The sequence below is a fragment of the Schistocerca americana genome, chromosome 7, assembly GCF_021461395.2.
Source record: "Schistocerca americana isolate TAMUIC-IGC-003095 chromosome 7, iqSchAmer2.1, whole genome shotgun sequence".
Taxonomy (NCBI): domain Eukaryota; kingdom Metazoa; phylum Arthropoda; class Insecta; order Orthoptera; family Acrididae; genus Schistocerca; species Schistocerca americana.
The window spans coordinates 272,396,897-272,414,690 of NC_060125.1; positions in this window are offsets into that span (position 1 = coordinate 272,396,897).

Below are 17,794 nucleotides of genomic sequence, written 5' to 3' on the forward strand. Positions count from 1 at the left end.
AAAGTATCACACCGATATCCTTGTCTCTATCTGCCACAGATAGTGTTTACGTAATTTTTATCAACAATTCAATACTTTCGAACATGGTGCCAGTTCAGCTGAAGCTTACGTAATGTTTGATTTGAAAATTCTGTCGTATAACTGAATAATATTGAATATGACGCAAAAAGTCCAGATACTTTTGAACATAGTGGCTATACATCCTCACTGGCTTGTTTCGTTTTTAGCAAAACTCAACTGTGATCAGCTGTTCATTTTAATGGATGTTCACTTTTTAAAGTACCCACCAGCATAATCTTTATTTCGTCTTAATGCCAGATAAAGGTGTGGTTGTCTGTTTCACTTGTAGTGGCTGGTAAAAAAAGTTTCCACTAGCACCATCCTGCAAATTTTAAGTTTTGCGTGAGTGCCATCTTGCATGTTGTTTTGATTGACTGCCCACTACCATCCCGTACTTCTAATTTGTCCCACTCACTGCCACCTGACATTTTAAAATTTCCCACTGATTGCGATCTTGATGAAGTAATTACTTCAAGATCATTGACATCATGCATGCACGTGACAGACTCGTGATGACCTTTAGACAGATGCTTGAAGGTCAAAGTGAATCGAAGGCCCCATAGATTACAACTATCCAGCTTGTTTGTTACCGGGCATACACCCTGAAATTGCTCAAATATGTCTACTAGAAAGCATACATCTGTGTCCACATGAAGTCTTGCATATTCACCTAAGCTAGAGATACTAAATTTCTGCCAAACACACACTGTGTGATCACATTCTGCATCTGTTACGGCAGCAGTTGGCAAACTCATTAGTCAACAGAGTCGAATATCAACAGGAAAAGATTGAAGTTTCTTTTGAGAACCAAATTTTTTAAACTTAAAGCTATGAAGTTAGCACATTGTTATTAACTTCATTATAGGGTTCCTAGGCCAGCCTTTGCTGAAAATGCCTTCAATCTATTTGAGGTACTTTCACTGAGGTCGATCCCTTCAAACTCTCCAGTCCACACTGCTTCCATTTACCCTCTCTCTCTATATGTCCAAACCATCTCAACATACCTTCCTCAATACTCAACACATCATTTTTTTTCACTCCTTAGGGTTGCCTAAATTTAGCTTAATAAACTTTACTTAAAATTTCAAGTCTTAGTTAAACTATAAGTATGTTAAGTACAATTTTATTTGTACTTAAAACGACATTATTTATTGATAAAATTGGATTGTAAGGGATCCATAAAATTAAATTGTGACAATGACTGACACTAGTGTGAAAAATGACCAATCATTTCCTTGGATAATTTGGGTAAGTCAAATATGTAAGTTGCTCTAATTGTAGGCATGATTCCAGGTTCTCAGGAATAAGACGAGTTCTCCAATTACTTTTGATAAGGTTCATGCTGGAAAACGATTGTTCGCGTGAATGTGCAGACCTGAATAATAAAAGAACAGCAAACACTAGTTTTTCATCTGCCACAGAGAACGCCGGCCGAAGTGGCAGTGCGGTTCTAGGCGCTGTAGTCTGGAACCTCGAGACCGCTACGGTCGCAGGTTCGAATCCTGCCTCGGGCATGGATGTGTATGATGTCCTTGGGTTAGTTAGGTTTAACTAGTTCTAAGTTCTAGAGGACTAATGACCTCAGAAGTTGAGTCCCATAGTGCTCAGAGCCATTTGAACCATTTTTTTTTTTTTTTTTTTTTTTTTTTTTTTTTTTTTTTTTTTTCCGCCACAGAGAACATTGTACAGAGTATATCTGTAGTTCTCTGATTGTAGTAATATAATGTATAGTTCCAGTGAGCAGTTATCCTTTGTTTTTCTTGAATGCCTATGAATGCTTAGGCTTAAAGCACCGGAGCACCAGTTGCTACAAAAATGGCATGTCAAAATTCATATAACAAGTAGCACATCGACTCACAGTGACATAATCCTGACATTTAGTTTTAAATTATAGGTGGTGTGTTCTTAGGATAGATCATTCTAGATGTAGCAGGTTTATTCAACACCGAATAGTGATTCTATGAATGGTGCTTTAATGTAAATACAATTACAAATTATGTTATAGAACCTGCGTTAAGTAAGGACACTGCAGGTTGAGTTTGTCAGCAGCATCGGATAATAGTTTCAACGTAGATAGTGTAGCGGCATAGCTACCAGAACGCCTTCTTTGTCTACCCTTTGATAGGGAATGCTCACAGTCAGAAGACTCCGTGTGGTGCTAACATGTGAAGCAAGCAGGTAATCATGCCATTCCAGCGCTCTCATGCCTCCTACAGCCAAGTTCGAGTTTGAAAGGGGTCAAATTGTGACCTTACAAGTGGCGGGATAGTCCTTTCGGAGAACTGCATCACAAATTGGACTTGCTGCGTCAGTTGTGCAACAATGCTGGTACCAGTGGTCACGTGAACATTCTCACACCCGTAGACGAAATTCTGAATGCCCGCACGGCACAGACGCCCGCCAGGATCGTCGTTTGTAAGAGCAGCAGTGGCAGATCGTACGGCTACCACAGCACAGATAAGAGGGCTTTGAGCCCAGACTATTCAGCACGAACCGTTGCGAAAGGGTTATTAGCATTGGGACTAAGGGGACGCACACTTCTAGGCCGTCTTCTACTCACACTGCAGCATCGACGTGCACGGCTAAACTGGTGCCGCCAGAGGATCACTTGGAATGTGGAATGGCAGACCGTGGTCTTCAGCGATGTTTGTTAATGAGCCTGAACGCTGTGGTGCGATAAACTACAACTTCCGTTCACTTTTGTTGTTTCTCGTGGTGACGCTAACCAGCTCTCGGTACGTGCAGAATGTTGATAGACCAGGTCTTTTGCCGTTCATGCAACAGGAAGGTGTTGTATTGTTCCAACAGGATAATGTTCGCCCACACACTGCCCGCGAAATTTATTGCGAGAAGTGCAGTGACCTCCTTGGCCAGCATGATCTCTGTACTTGTGTCCAACAGAGTACATGTACGATACGAAGGGACGAGAAGTGACTCATGTGCCTTCTCAACCAACAACCCTTACAGAACTACATGAACAGATGGAGCAGGCATGGCGTAATGTACCCCAGGACAGTATTCACCATCTGTACAGCGCCTGCACTGCCGCCTCTGGAGGCTGCACCACCTACTAATATTGGTGCTTCAGAACCTAAGAGCTATAGATATGTAAATGTAATCATTTCATATACTCCATATGCACTGTTGCAACAATGAATCTTGAGTGAATTGGAAACCTCTAAAAGGGTAAAAGGGTATCTAATTTTCTTCCAGCAGTGTAAACGCAGCTTTCGTTCCGCTCTGCCTGCAATCGCGATGCCCTCCACTGAGTGGCAATCTTCGGCCCGCCGCTCACCGCAGAGCCTTCGTTATGCTCGGTTGCCCCCTGGAATCCCAGCCACGCCAGTTCGCCCATGCACATGAATGCTCTTTCACAATTAGCCATTCTCCCGGCCGTAACGACGTTTCGCGAGCACGTCAAATTTCTCTTGTCTGCTCTGCGAAATAATCAAATTCCTCGTCCTGCTTTGCGGTCGTCCGCCGTACGCCGTAGTCATTAGCCAGTGGCTGCAACGCTCGGCTGCCTGCCTGCCAGGGGACAAGAAACCTTGATTAACGCCACGCGCGAAAGCTAGTGCAGAAATTTCGCTGCCGGACTTACATCAGCTAGTCGCTCCGCAGTAGGTACAAGGGCGTGCTGAAAAGTAATGCCTCCGAATTTCAAGTTTATTAACATTCTACGCCTTTATTTGTTTTTGCGCCCTAAAACAAAACAATATGTCTTTATTCTCCATGTCTACTATTTATTTTTCAACATAGTCACCCTGGCAACGAACATATTTCTCCCAACGAGAGGCAAGTTTGTTCACACCGTCACCATAGAATGTTTCACTTTGTTGACGGAGCCACAACCTCATCTCTGCTTGTACCACATCATTACTATCAAAGTGAAGTCTACGAAGGCGTTCTTCAAGTTTTGGCAACCCTGTGGTTCCGAGAGTTAGAATAGGCTCAAGGTATTCCTGCCTGTCGTAAGAGGCAACTAAAAGGAGTCTCACACTTTCGGCCTTTATGTGTGGTTCTCTGTCGGGTTTGACCTCCATTTTTCAAAATTTTCCCGAAGAGCATGCCGATGGGGAAGGGTGCCTTACAAGGTGCATCGTGTTCATCATGTGTTGAGACCTCTCGCATCCTTCGTTAACGTAGATCTGCACTTCTGCTCATTGTCCAGCTGTTGGCGCGGGCAGGTCGGGGTGGCCAAGCGGTTCTAGGCGCTACAGTCTGGAACCGCGCGACCGCTACGGTCGCAGGTTCGAATCCTGCCTCGGGCATGGATGTGAGTGATGCCCTTAAGTTAGTTAGGTTTAAGTAGTTCTAAGTTCTAGGGGACTGATGACCACAGAAGTTAAGTCCCATAGAGCCCCGAGCCATTTTTTTGTTGGCGCGGTCTCCCTCTTGGATGCGTTTTCCTCCATCCACTATGCAGTATCGTTTTCTGCACTGACGATGATAATGGACCTGTTTGCTTAGTTGCACCTGATATCCAGTACAGTATCCAGTCAGTTGCAGTGGGGCCACCATGTATCCTGTTGGTTGTAGCCCCTGACCACACAGGGATCGCTCTGCTAATGCCTGCGCCGTTAACTGCCCACGTATGCCAAGGAGTAGATGCACGTCACTCTGGGGCATCAGGACTCCCGGCAATGACCATCCTGCCAGGTAGCCTTTGCTGCGGCTGTGTGGCGCCCATGGGAGGGCCCCTGATCGGAGTTTGTGGCATCAGGGTCGATGACATGTGATGAAGCGTACCATGTCATCCCTTGCTGGTGATCACACAGAAGCAGTCTCTAAGCATTCCAAGTCTCAGTACAACACAAGGAAGTATGACCCTAAATCATTCCTCTCCCTGGTCACATCATGTGAGGAATGCCAGGCTAAGGATGGCAGTGAACGTTATTCGCCCCAGTACCTTGTATGTACGAGAGATGATGGGGATCGCTTTGTTTCAATGAAGCCTCAGTTTTCTGTTGAGCATTTAGAGGACAAGTTTGGGGAGATGGAGGGCTTGTCCAAAATGAAGTCAGGGTCAGTCTTGATGAAGACGGCATCCTCTGCCCAGTCATGGGCATTATTCGCTTATGACATGCTGGGGGATGTTTCCATTACCATCACGCCATGTAAGAGCTTAAATATGGTCCAGGGCATTATATTCCACAGGGAACTTCTTTTGCAGTCTGACAATGAGCTGCATGCCAACTTAGAGCGCAGGGATGTTCATTTCGCCTGGCGCGTCCATAGGGGTCTAAGGGATAATCAGGTTGTCACCAGTGCCTTTATCTTGGCCTTCGAGGGTGACACATTGCCCGAGAAGGTCAAAGTGATGGTCTACCACTGTGATGTCAAGCCATATATCCCTACCCCAATGCAGTACTTCAAGTGCTGGAAGTTCGGCCACATGTCGTCCTGCTGTACTTCCAGTGTCACATGTCGACATTGTGGACGTCCTTCGCATCCCAATACTCCATGTGCCCCACCTCCCATCTGTGTCAACTGCAGAGAACATCATTCCCCTTGCTCGCCAGACTGCACGATTTTACGGCAAGAAAGGAAAATCACAGAATATAAGACCCAGGATCGACTGACCTACACTGAGGCTAAGTGGCAATTTGAGCACCTCCATCCTCTGGTTATGACTTCCTCTTATGCTGTCACTACAAGAACAGTTGTAACCCCATCAGTTCCACAAATTCCAGTCGGCTCTCAGAGCTGGAAGACTACACCTGCCCCTTGATGGTGGGGGAGGGGGCACTTCCCTCCTGGTTGCTCCCGCACCACCTACCTCAAGAGCACTGCCCTCCAACCATTGGGGACACCAGTCCCCACTTCTCAGCCAGAGAAGTGTAAGTCTTCTTCGGTTTCTCTCGCTAGGAAGGGGTCCCTTGGGTCACTTCCTTCGTGAAGTGCCCAAAAGCAGCTGGCCATAGGGTTACACGATCATCCTCAGTCCTTGAGACTGAATCAGTGAAGCCCTCCCAGCCAGAGAAACCCAAGGAGCAGCGAGAGAAACCCAAAAAGGAGACCCCCAAGACCAAGGGAATTGCGGTGGCAGGCCGGCCGAAGTGGCCGTGCGGTTAAAGGCACTGCAGTCTGGAACCGCAAGACCGCTACGGTCGTAGGTTCAAAGCCTGCCTCGGGCATGGATGTTTGTGATGTCCTTAGGTTAGTTAGGTTTAACTAGTTCTAAGTTCTAGGGGACTAATGACCTCAGCAGTTGAGTCCCATAGTGCTCAGAGCCATTTGAACCATTTTTTTGCGGTGGCACTCAGACCACCACTACCTACCAGCTCTGCATCTGAGGATAGGATGGAGGTCCTGGTGTGTGCTGAGGACCTAGATATCGCTGGACCCTCAGACAAAATGGATACAGACTGCTCAGGAAATAAGTCGGTGGCCGCAGGTGACCCTGAGGCGTAAACTGCCTCATTGAATGTTCCTTGCCTTCCCAGCCTCAAGATCACATTATCCTCCAGTGGAATTGCGACGGTTTTTTCCACCACTTGGCTAAGCTATGGCAATTGTTAAGCTTTACAGCTGCTTTCAGCGTTTCCCTCCAGGAAACATGGTTCCCAGCAATGCGGACCCCTGCCCTTCGTGGCTACAGGGGACATTACAAGAACCGTAGCAAATATAATAGAGTATCAGGTGCAGTTTGCGTCTATGTCCTGAACTCAGTATGTAGAAGCCTGTGCCCCTTCAAACCCCTCTTGAAGCTGTGGCTGTCAGGATACGAATGATGCAGGAAATAACTGTCTGCAACATATATCTTCCTCCAGATGGTGCAGTACCCCTGAATGCACTGGCTGCATTGGTTAATCATCTCCCTAAGCCTTTCTTACTTTTGGGAGATTTTAATGCTCATCACCCCTTGTGGGGTGGCACTGTGCTTAATGGCCTAGGCAGAGATGTCGAAACTTTATTGTCTCAGTTCGACCTCTGCCTCTTAAGTACTGGGGCCACCCCACATTTTAATGTGGCTCGTGGTAGTTACTTGGCCATTGATTTATCACTTTGCAGCCCAGGACTTGTCCCATCTATCTACTGGAGAGTACATGACGACCTGTGTGGTAGTGACCACTTTCCCATCTACCTGTTACTCCCCTGGCATCATGCCCACTATAACTGCCCACGTCGTGTTGTGCCGACTCCACTGTATCTTGAAAGGATTTTCAAGTTTGTTTTATATGCCCGACTTCTAATTGCACCACACAAGTCTCCAGGGTTGAGCAGTTATTGCCCGATGACGACACGCAATACAGTTTGTTAAAGCGGAGTTCGCCGTTATTAATTATGTTTTTAGATTTAATTTTATTACTCGTACAGAGACTCAACGTTCCTTTGTTTACAGCGCGTCGTCAAAATAAGTATGAAATGCCAATGTCTTTGCAATACATAATGTCGACTATTGAGTTAAAGTTGGTACCTATTTTGCCATGTTAGAGAAGAGAAACCTTAAGCGCTCCTGCTTCTATAGTCTCAGTATCAAATATTCACTAATTTCAATTTACTTCCTATCTCGGTTCAGTATTTAACACAAATTATATATCAAAGTCATTTCAGAGATATTACGTTGGTTCCGCACTAACGGAATAACACGTAATTGTTATTTAACATCACTTTTATTAATAATCCTTTTTCTTATGACGTAAATGTTAATGAATGATCACTATCTAGGAGGAAAGAGGGATTGATCCTAATCATGAGATAATAGCTTTTAATGAGCCCGCAATCGTTAATTAAATAAAGTCAAGTTCAAGGATGATATGCGAACAACTTTCGTTACGTCCGTTTTCACGTATCTGTCAAAACTAAACCTGTCGCCCACAATTCAAATTAACACTGACGTTAACCCCTTTTGTCGGAACATCGAATCGTAACTATTATGTGAAAGTTTATCATAGTCCCCGAATTAATTCCTTTCAGATACGCGCACGACCGAACAGCAGAACGGAACACAAACGACTTGTTTTAACAACCGAACAACGCAATGACGTTACATTACGACAATGTCCACCCAATGAACATCTCTTTGACTTTATCTTTTCTACTCTGCTTAATTAAATTATTCCTAATTACAATCTGTTCAGCTATTTAACGAAAACATCTAACAAAAAATAAAATAAATTTATCCCAACGTAAAAGATCCGTTATACCACAGATGCCTAGATGGGCTTTCAACAAGGCAGACTGGGAAGACTTCACCCCTGCAACTACCATTGAATCTCCCCCACATGGTGTCGGCCGGCCGCTGTGGCTGAGCGGTTCTAGGCGCTTCATTCCAGAACCACGCTGCTGCTATGGTCGCAGGTTTGAATCCTGCCTCAGGCATGGATGTGTGTGATGTCCTTAGGTTAGTTAGGTTTAAGTAGTTCTAAGTCTAGAGGACTGATGCCTTCAGATGTTAAGTCCCATACTGCTTAGAGCCACGTGAACCACACAGTGCCAACGATGTTGTGGCTGAGCAAGTAACTACAACGATCGTTTCTGCGGCGAAAAATGCGATCCCTCGTTCTTTGAGATGCCCCCAGCGAAAGTCGGTACCTCGGTGGTCCCGGGAAGTTACTGAGGCAATTAAAGAGCGTCAGCGAGCTCTAGAGCGACATAAGCGCACTTAATACCCTTTAAACGGCTCCGTGCCCGCGTTCGCCAGCTTATCAAAAGGCGGAAACAGGAGTGTTGGGAGAGGTATTATGTCTCGACCATTGGGTGCCATTCGTCAACTTCCCAAGTCTGGATGAAGGTCAGATGTGTTTCTGGGTACCAGACCCCAGCGGGTGTCCCTGGCGTTACCATCAATGGCTTGTTACCTACCGACGTAAACAAGACTGACGAGCACTTTGCTGAGCACTAAGCTCGAGCCTCTGCATCGGAGAATTACCCTCCAACCTTTCGCATTCTCAAATGGCAGATGGAAGGGAAAGTCATCTCGTTCACTACACGCCGCAGTGAACCCTATAACACCCCACTTACACAGTGGGAGCTATTCAGTGCCATTGCACATTGCCCCGAAACAGCTCCTGGACCAATTCGGATCCACAGTCAGATGCGTAAACATCCCTTGTCTGACTTCAAGCGACATCTACTCGTCATCTTCAACCGGATCTAGTGCGATGGCGTCTTTCCATCGCAATGACAGGAGAGCACCATCGTACTAGTGCTCAAACCTGGCAAAAACCCGCTTGATGTGGATAGCTATCGGCCCATCAGTCTCACCATCGTTCTTTGTAAGCTGCTAGAACGTATGGTGTGTCGGTAGCAACACCTCGTTGCCGTCTTTCTCGATTTACGAAAAGCGTATAACGCCACCTGGCGACATCATATACTGGCCACATTATACGAGTGAGGGCTCCAAGGCCCGCTCCCGATTTTTATCCAAAATTTCCTGTCGCTTCGTACTTTCCATGTCCAAGTTGGTGCCTCCCATAGTTCCTCCCATACCCAGGAGAATGGGGTCCCACAGGGCTCTGTACTGAGTGTATATTTTTAGCAGCAGCATCAGCTGTACAGCCGTCCGTCGCACCTTCTCTGTATGCAAACGATTTCTGCATTTCATATTGCTCCACCAGTATTGGTGTTGCTGAGCAGCGCCTACAGGGAGCCATCCACAAGACGCCGTCATGGGCTCTAGCCCATGGTTTCCAGTTTTCGGCCGCAAAGTCGTGCATTAAGCATTTCCGTCGGCGTCGTACCATTCATCCAGAACCAGAACTTTACCTTAATGACGATCCACTCACTGTAGTGGAGACATATCGATTCTTAGGACTGATTTTCAACGCCTGATTGACTTGGCTTCCTCACCTTCGTTAGCTTAAGTGGAAGTGCTGGCAGCACCTCAAAACTCTCTGCTGCCTGAGCAACACCAACTGGAGTGCAGATCGCTCTACGCTGCTGCAGCTCTACAGAGCCCTTGTTCAATCCCACCTTGATTATGGGAGTGTGGTTTATGGTTCAGCAGCGCCCTAAGCGTTGCTTCTACTCCACCTAGCACACCACTGTGGCGTTCGACTAGGGACAGGACCTTTTAGGATGAGTTCAGTGACCAGCATCCTGGTGGAGGCTGGGATCCCTCCATGAAGGTTAGGCATGCGCAACTGCTCGCCAGTTAAGTTGCACACTTCCGTAGTTCTCCTGTGCATCCGAATTACCGTCTCCTTTTCCCACCCACAGCAGTTCATCTCCCGCATCAGCGGCCCAGCTCAGGGCTTACAATTGCAGTTTGCATCCGATCCCTTCTATCCGAACTGGAGTCCTTGACTTTCCCACCTGCATGTGAGGTCCATTCCTCCATGGAGTACACCTAGGCTGCGGCTTCGCCTGGACCTATCATATGGCCCTAAGGACTCAGTTAACCCGACGGCTCACCGCTGCCACTTCCTGTCGAGTCTTGACATGTACCGAAGCCATGAAGTGGTTTATACTGATTGCTCAATGGCTGATGGTCAAGTCGGCTTCGCATATGTCTATGGAGGACACAATGAACGGCATTCCTTGCCCAATGGCTGCAGTGTTTTCACTGCAGAGCTGGTGGCTAGATCTCGTGCTCTTGAGCACATCCATTAATGCCCTGGGGAGTCGTTTCTTCTGTGTACTGACTCCCTGAGTAGCTTACAAGCCATTGACCAGCGCTACCCTCGTCATCCTTTGGTAGTGACCATCTAGGAGTTCATCCATGCCCTGGGATGGTCCAGTCGTTCAGTGTTGTTTGTCTGGACCCCAGGTCACGTTGAAATCCCAGACAACGAACTTACCGACAGGCTGGCCAAACAGGCTATGCGGAAACTGCTTATGGAGATCGGCTTCTCTGAACCTGACCTGCATTCTGTCTTGCGTCACAGTATTTTTCGGCTTTGGGAGATGGAATGGCATCACAGACACACAACAAACTGCATGTCATTAAGGAGACTATGAATGTGTGGAAGTCTTCCATGCGGGCCTCTTGCAGGGAATCTGTTATCCTCTGCCGGCTCCGCATTGGCGATACATGGCTAATGCATGGTTACAACCTCCGTCATGAGGACCTATCTCGGTGTCACTGTGGCTCACAAATGACGGTCGTCCATCTCTTGCTGGACTGCCCACTGTTAGCCGCTCTGCCGGTGGACTTTTAACTTTCCCAGCACCCTATCTTCGATGTTGGGCGACAATGCCCCAACCGCAGCTTATTTTTACGTTTTATTCATGAGGGTGGGTTTTATCATTTGATCTAAGTTTTCGCACATGTCCTTTGTCCCACTGTGTCCTCCACCCCAGCGCTTTAAGTGTGGAGGTTTTAATGTTTTTCAGAGTGGCTTGCTTCTCCTTTTCATTCTCGTGGTCGGCCAGCCACTGTAATCTGCTTTCTTGTTTTATTCTCTTCTGTTTCTTGCGTCTCTCTGTTGTTTTCTTGTCCTCTTTTTTGTTCCTTTTAGTTTTTGTTACCTTTCCTTCATTCTTGTGGTTTTTTCTTCCCTTCCATTTTGTGTTGTACGTCTCGTTTGTTTTATTCTCCCCCTTGTGGCATTGTTTTATTCAGAACAAGGGACCAATGACCAAGCAGTTTGGCACCTTCCCCCTCTTTAAAACCAACCAACCATTAAGTTTTGGAAACTCATGAAAATCGAATGGGGCCAAGTCGGCACTGTATGGAGGATGATCGATGATAGTGAACCCATAGGCATTGGATTGTTGCAGATATCGCAGCGCTTGTTTGTTGTCTAACATTTTCATGCTGTCAGAGAGAGTGCTCCATGTGTGAACGAACTCTTTGAATACAAAACTCAACTATAGCACACTGCTTTTCACGCATCGATATAGTTACGTTACACGCTGTAATTCGGAGCCCTCTAGTGGCGGAGGGTTACACCTTGTTTCATGGAAGTGGGAAAGTCGATTGAGTAATATACATGACATGTATTACCTCAATTAATACTGAGAACGAAACAAAAAATTCAGAAGCATAACTTTTCAGCATGCTCTCATAATATTCTTCCGTAAATTATGTCTTGAACCATGGGTCAGTTCTAGCAATCGGTCAAGGGGGAGGGGGGGGGGGGGGATTTGGGGGTATGGAGTATCGCTTAACAAAAAGGAAAGGAGAGTTGGGGTCCTCCACCGACAAATTGGTAAATTTTGGTAGTTTTTGGTAACTGTTTTGGAGTTCAGGGTGAAAACGTGTCTACAGAATCTGTGTTGCCAGGAACATAATACAATTTGAACCAGATGTCCAGCGAGTTCGGAGTTTTTGTCTGGGGTCAGCGATTTTAGCTTTCTTGATTATTGTAAGTGATACTCGTACATTACTATGCATCCAGTGTATATTAATAAATAATAAGACGCCCATTTTAAGTTAAATGATATTTATTGTTAGACAGTAAGCAATTTGCCACTCTTATTGTTTTGTTAAAATGTGTTTGAAATACATTGCAACCTATATTTCTACATAATTCTAAAAAAATGATTGAATCTGTTGAAGTAATATATTCGCTGATGTCTGAAGTCTGAAGTCATTTTATCCAGTGGGGTACAGTCCCCTTACCCCCCCCCCCCCCCCCAAGCCATCGCCCCTGCTCGAGCCTCATAGATTATACACATTGACTTGAATAATCCTTTGGCTTCCTCCCTTCCCTACGATTTTAGAAAATTCAGGAAGAATGTGACGAGGGCGTGCTGAAAAGTAATGTCTCTGAATTTTTATTCTGTTCTCAGTATCGGTTGAATTACATGTCATGCATATATCACTCAGTCAACATTCCCGCTTCCCTGAGACAAGCTGCACCCTTCTGCTGCTAGAGAACTCCAAAATGTGGCGAGTGAAATGACGGTGTGTAGCGTAACTATGTCGGTGCTGTAATCGAATTCGAAGAGATCATCCACACGTGGAGTACCCTCTCAGTCAGTATGAAAATGCCAGACACACAAGCGCTGCGATGTCTGCAGCAATTCAATGCCCTGGGCTCACCGTCATCGGCCATCCTCCATACAGTGCCCCAAATGATTTTCATCTGTTTCCAAAAGTTAAAGAACACATCTGAGGACTTCACTTTGATAATGATGAAGCGGTACAAGCACAGTGAGATTGTGGCTCAGCCAACAAAATGAAACATTCTACAGTGGCAGTACGAACAAACTTGCCTCTGGTTGGAAGAAATGTGTTCGATGTCAGGATAACTATGTCGATAAATAAATATGTAGACATGAAAAATAAAAACATAAAATGTTAATGAAGTTTTTTTATTTAAAAAACTTTAAGAGTTTTTGCATAAAAAATCTGGAGGCATTGGTTTTCAGCACGCACTCCTATTCACGTCGTTTGCCTTGTTTCACCACAAATCTTCCAAATCTCTGTCAAACTCGGGCTCTAATACTTGATTCCCCATAGCTTCCAGAGAGACACCCATTTCTACACATACAACTACACCCATACTCTGCAAACCACTGTGGAGTGCATAGCAGAGTACATTCTCCATTGTACCAGATATTAGGGATTCTTCCAGTTTCATTCACGTACGGAATGTCTAGTGATGCATTGTATGACGCTGTGCTACTATGTAGTTTCTGCCCGTCCGTGATAAGGTGATATAAGTCTATAATCTATTTTTTCTGCATGTTAATGAATTTTTGGTTACTAAAAACAAAAAACACAAAATTTTTGCTGGTGCTTTTATTTCCTGAATGCTCCATGCTTAGGTTTGGCGTAATCTGACTGATCTTCTGAGCACAGTACAAAGCTTTTCAAGTCGTCTGATCGCATACGTCCTAGATGATGTTCGTTCCCCAGGTGTGTTTCTTGAAGTTCTGTCAATAAATCGACTGTTCTTTGTCAAATGTCACAAAAACAAAATATTAATATAACCCTGTATAGGTTCTGATTGATCTACCATCCTTTCACACACATGTTAGAACCTGACTTAAAGTTTTTAATACTTGGGGTATGTTGTACTCAGTGATGAAAAAACTAAGCTGCAGTTGTTTTATGTTGCGAATTTTGAAAGCAAACAGCACTGAATGACAATTAACTGATTCTGAAGAAGGAAAAAGATATGAATAATGACTATTACGGCAATTGAAAACTACTAATCTCTCGTTTTCCAATTTAAGGACAGAATGAATTTATTATACAATATTTTTATATTTTCTGAAAGGTAAAAATGTTTGTGAACTCAAGAAGTCGGAGCATAAGCAGTAGTTTCGTGAAAAAGAGGGATGGATCGGAAAGCCATTGGAGTTTTAACCCTACCCCATTTTCTTGTCAGGATATTTGCGGAAGAAACTAACATGCTATTGGTCAGACGAGTGTTCTTATTCAGGGATTGGTAATCATATCTTGTTTGGAAGGCTGTATGAGCAGCTAAAAGAATTCAGAAGAGTTCATCCGGAGATGGAAATGAGGGTAGATTGTGAAGTTCCTTCTGAGATAGAAAGGTGTTCACAATTGGTGAGGATGTTAATAGCTCATCAGGTCCAGAATTTGTATCTGTGGAAGTACGACCTGCGCCCTAAACTTCAGGGACATAGCCACAATGGTACTATTCTGCACATATCATGGTGATTATTGGTGGTGAGCAACACTGTCACCTTACAACAACCCTTGGTCTATATTTAGATCATTACAGTTATGTGTCTCAAGCCTATAACTACTTCAGTGGATGCTTGTGTTTCTCAGTCAAACTGTCAGGCCATGAGTCACTGTATTCATTTAATTAGAGGAGGAGGAGGAGGAGATTAGTGTTTAACGTCCCGTCGACAACGAGGTCATTAGAGACGGAGCGCAAGCTCTGGTGAGGGAAGGATGGGGAAGGAAATCGGCCGTGCCCTTTTCAAAGGAACCATCTCGGCATTTGCCAGAAGCGATTTAGGAAAATCACGGAAAACCTAAATCAGGATGGCCGGAGACGGGATTGAACCATCGTCCTCCCCCCATTTAATTAGAAATGCGCGGGTTATTTTTTGAACGTCAGTTGCTTCTGAAGGACAAGTCTTCATTCATCTTCAGGTAACTCTGGAAGACCAGGAGGTTCACGTGGTGTAATTCATGCGGGCAGATCTGTAATATTTGTTGAAGTTCTTTCATAGTCAGATGTGTTTTACATTTGTGTTTTAACTGAATAAATTAATATGCTCCTTCAAAACCTGTTTCTGTTAACATCTTCACTTAATACCATATTTAATATTATGCAGTTACACAGTTTAGGATCCACAGCTAGAGCCACAAATTCTTCACGTTAGTCATTTTGTTGCGCACAGTAATTTCAGATTGGGTCTTAAAAGCGTGTCCAGCTCTTAATTAATTTTCTGGGTCAGGTTAACCATTTCAAATATACATTGGGTTTTACATAAATTGGCTGGCCCTGCCAGGATGATCACAATATTGGAAATTATGTAAACCAATCAGGTATCATGTTTTATGTTCATGGTAAGTGACTTGGCATGGGTAAAGACAATGAACCGTGATAGTTTATAGTACTTTCCAGGTGCAAATAAAAAACATATAGAATTTTATTTTTGTTTTCAACTTCATATCTATGGTTTCATGGATTTTGTGCCATGTCTGAGTGTTTATTGGCGTCGAGCTACAGAAACGAAAAAAGTTTGGAAAGTTTCAATATGTGAGCAAATTTTATGTGAGTGCGATTTATTGCATGCAGAACTTGACAGTAGATGCTTACATTCATGAGCGTGTTAGCTTTAAGAACATGTCACAATATCTAATATTTTGAGTCAGGTTACTGGAAACTGCGTTACTCGATTTGAGTCAGTTCAAGAGGAACATAAGCAGAGCAGATAGTCTATGTACCAGCACAAAGATACAGAAAGCTGTTGACTTGAGCGAGGAGCGTGTCAGCCAACTAAAAGACAATATTAAGGCACAAGGCCATGAATCGCTTAAGGTCAAGTATCATGAACTAGTAGCAGAAGCAATACGAAAGGCACACGAGGGCCTGAAAACCTCACACACAGTGTCGAAAGTAGAATCCAGAGAAATAGTCACTGCCTACACCAAAACAACAGCAGGACAAGGTCAATCATGTGGTGAACAAAAAGACAGAGAAGCAAGTTGAGCATGCAGTGAGGTACGAAATATATGGGGTGTGTTTGTTAGACAACAGACCAGACGCTTTTAGGGCAGGAAACTGCGGACAGGCCACGAGTAAGACAGTGAAAAATCAACTGTTAATAGACAGAATAGCCTTGCCCATGTTGATGAGCTGGGAACAGGCAGAGGATGTGAGTCAGACAGAAGGGGTATGTAGTGAAGAAATGAAGATGTGGACGTAGAGTACTTCAAGTTAACAATGCATTCAAAGACTTTAAAGAGAATGGTTCATTGATAAATGTCTTAGTCTTGGTTCGACACTTCGACATTGCTTTCCTCCCAACTGGTACACATGACATCATTTAGATTTTAAAATGAGTCACATTTACACAGACACAGAAAATGGACTGTTTCCATTTCATTAGAAAATTTTGTCAGTTGTGGTATTCAGGCAGAAATTTTTATCGATGTACTGCTCACACATGAAACAAGATGAGATTAAGCAAGAACTGTTAGATTTACCAGGGCTAAGGAAGTTTCTATAACACAGTTCGATTACTTGACAAGCTGGAAGAGGATAATATGTATCTTGATGAACCTATTCTGACACAGATCATGTGGTGACATGACAAGCTGCCAGAGAAATATCATTGAGCCTTAGTTGGTCAGAAGAATGTGAGCATGAATGAATTTAAGAGATGACTGGAGGGCATGTGACGTATAGAGTGCGAAGAGAAGGAAGGAAGGTGGCGAAGAAGATCTGACATCCATTAGTATGTCCAACAAATGTGACAAAATAAACTGTTTGTGCGTGGTAATCATCAATGGAGAGAGCAGCACTTTGGGAAGTAAGCTGTAAAGAGTAGTAGATAAAGACATAATGGAAACGAAAGTGCTCGGTTGAGGAGAGTACGCGCCCACTGGGGCACGTTGAGGACCAGTCAAAGAACCTTATTATAACAAGGCAAATCCTAACAGTCATATATTTTACCCACATCAAGAACACTCAGTTATTGGTAGAGGAGGGAGAGCAGAATGGTGTGTTTTGCTTAGGATTACATTTAATGCATGAGTCATTAGGCTAAGTACTATTGGTTATGAGAATTTACCTCTGATGCTATATACACCAGGGCGCAGAATTTGAGTACTGTTTGTTGTGTTTAATCTTAAGTAGAATGTAAGTAGGTTATCATGGCCATGATTTAGTGTGTATGTTTTCATTCTTCGTTTCCCAAGAACCCATTCTTCTCTCATCCAGTATAATTTTAGAGTAAATTATATAGTATATGAATAAGTAGGAAAAGAGTTCAGAGATAAGGGTATTGCCACGAGTACCCCAGGGGAGTGTGATAGGACTGCTGCTGTTGTCCATGCACACAAATGATTTGGCGGACAGAGTGTGCAACAATCTGCGGTTGTTTGCTGATGATGCCATGGTATACAGTAAGGTGTTGAAGTTGAGTGACTGTAGGAAGGTGCAAGATCACTTAGACAAAATTTCCAGTTGGTATGATGAATGGCAGCTAGCGCTAAATGTGGAAAAGTGTACGTTGACACAGATGAGTAATACTCAAGGTACAGTATTACTAGCGTCCTTCTTAAACACAGTCATGTCATTTAAATATCTGGATGTAACGTTGCAAAGCAACATTGGGTGGAATGAGCACGTAGAACTGTAGTAGAGAAGGCAAATGGTTGACTTTGATTTACTGTGAGAATTTTAGG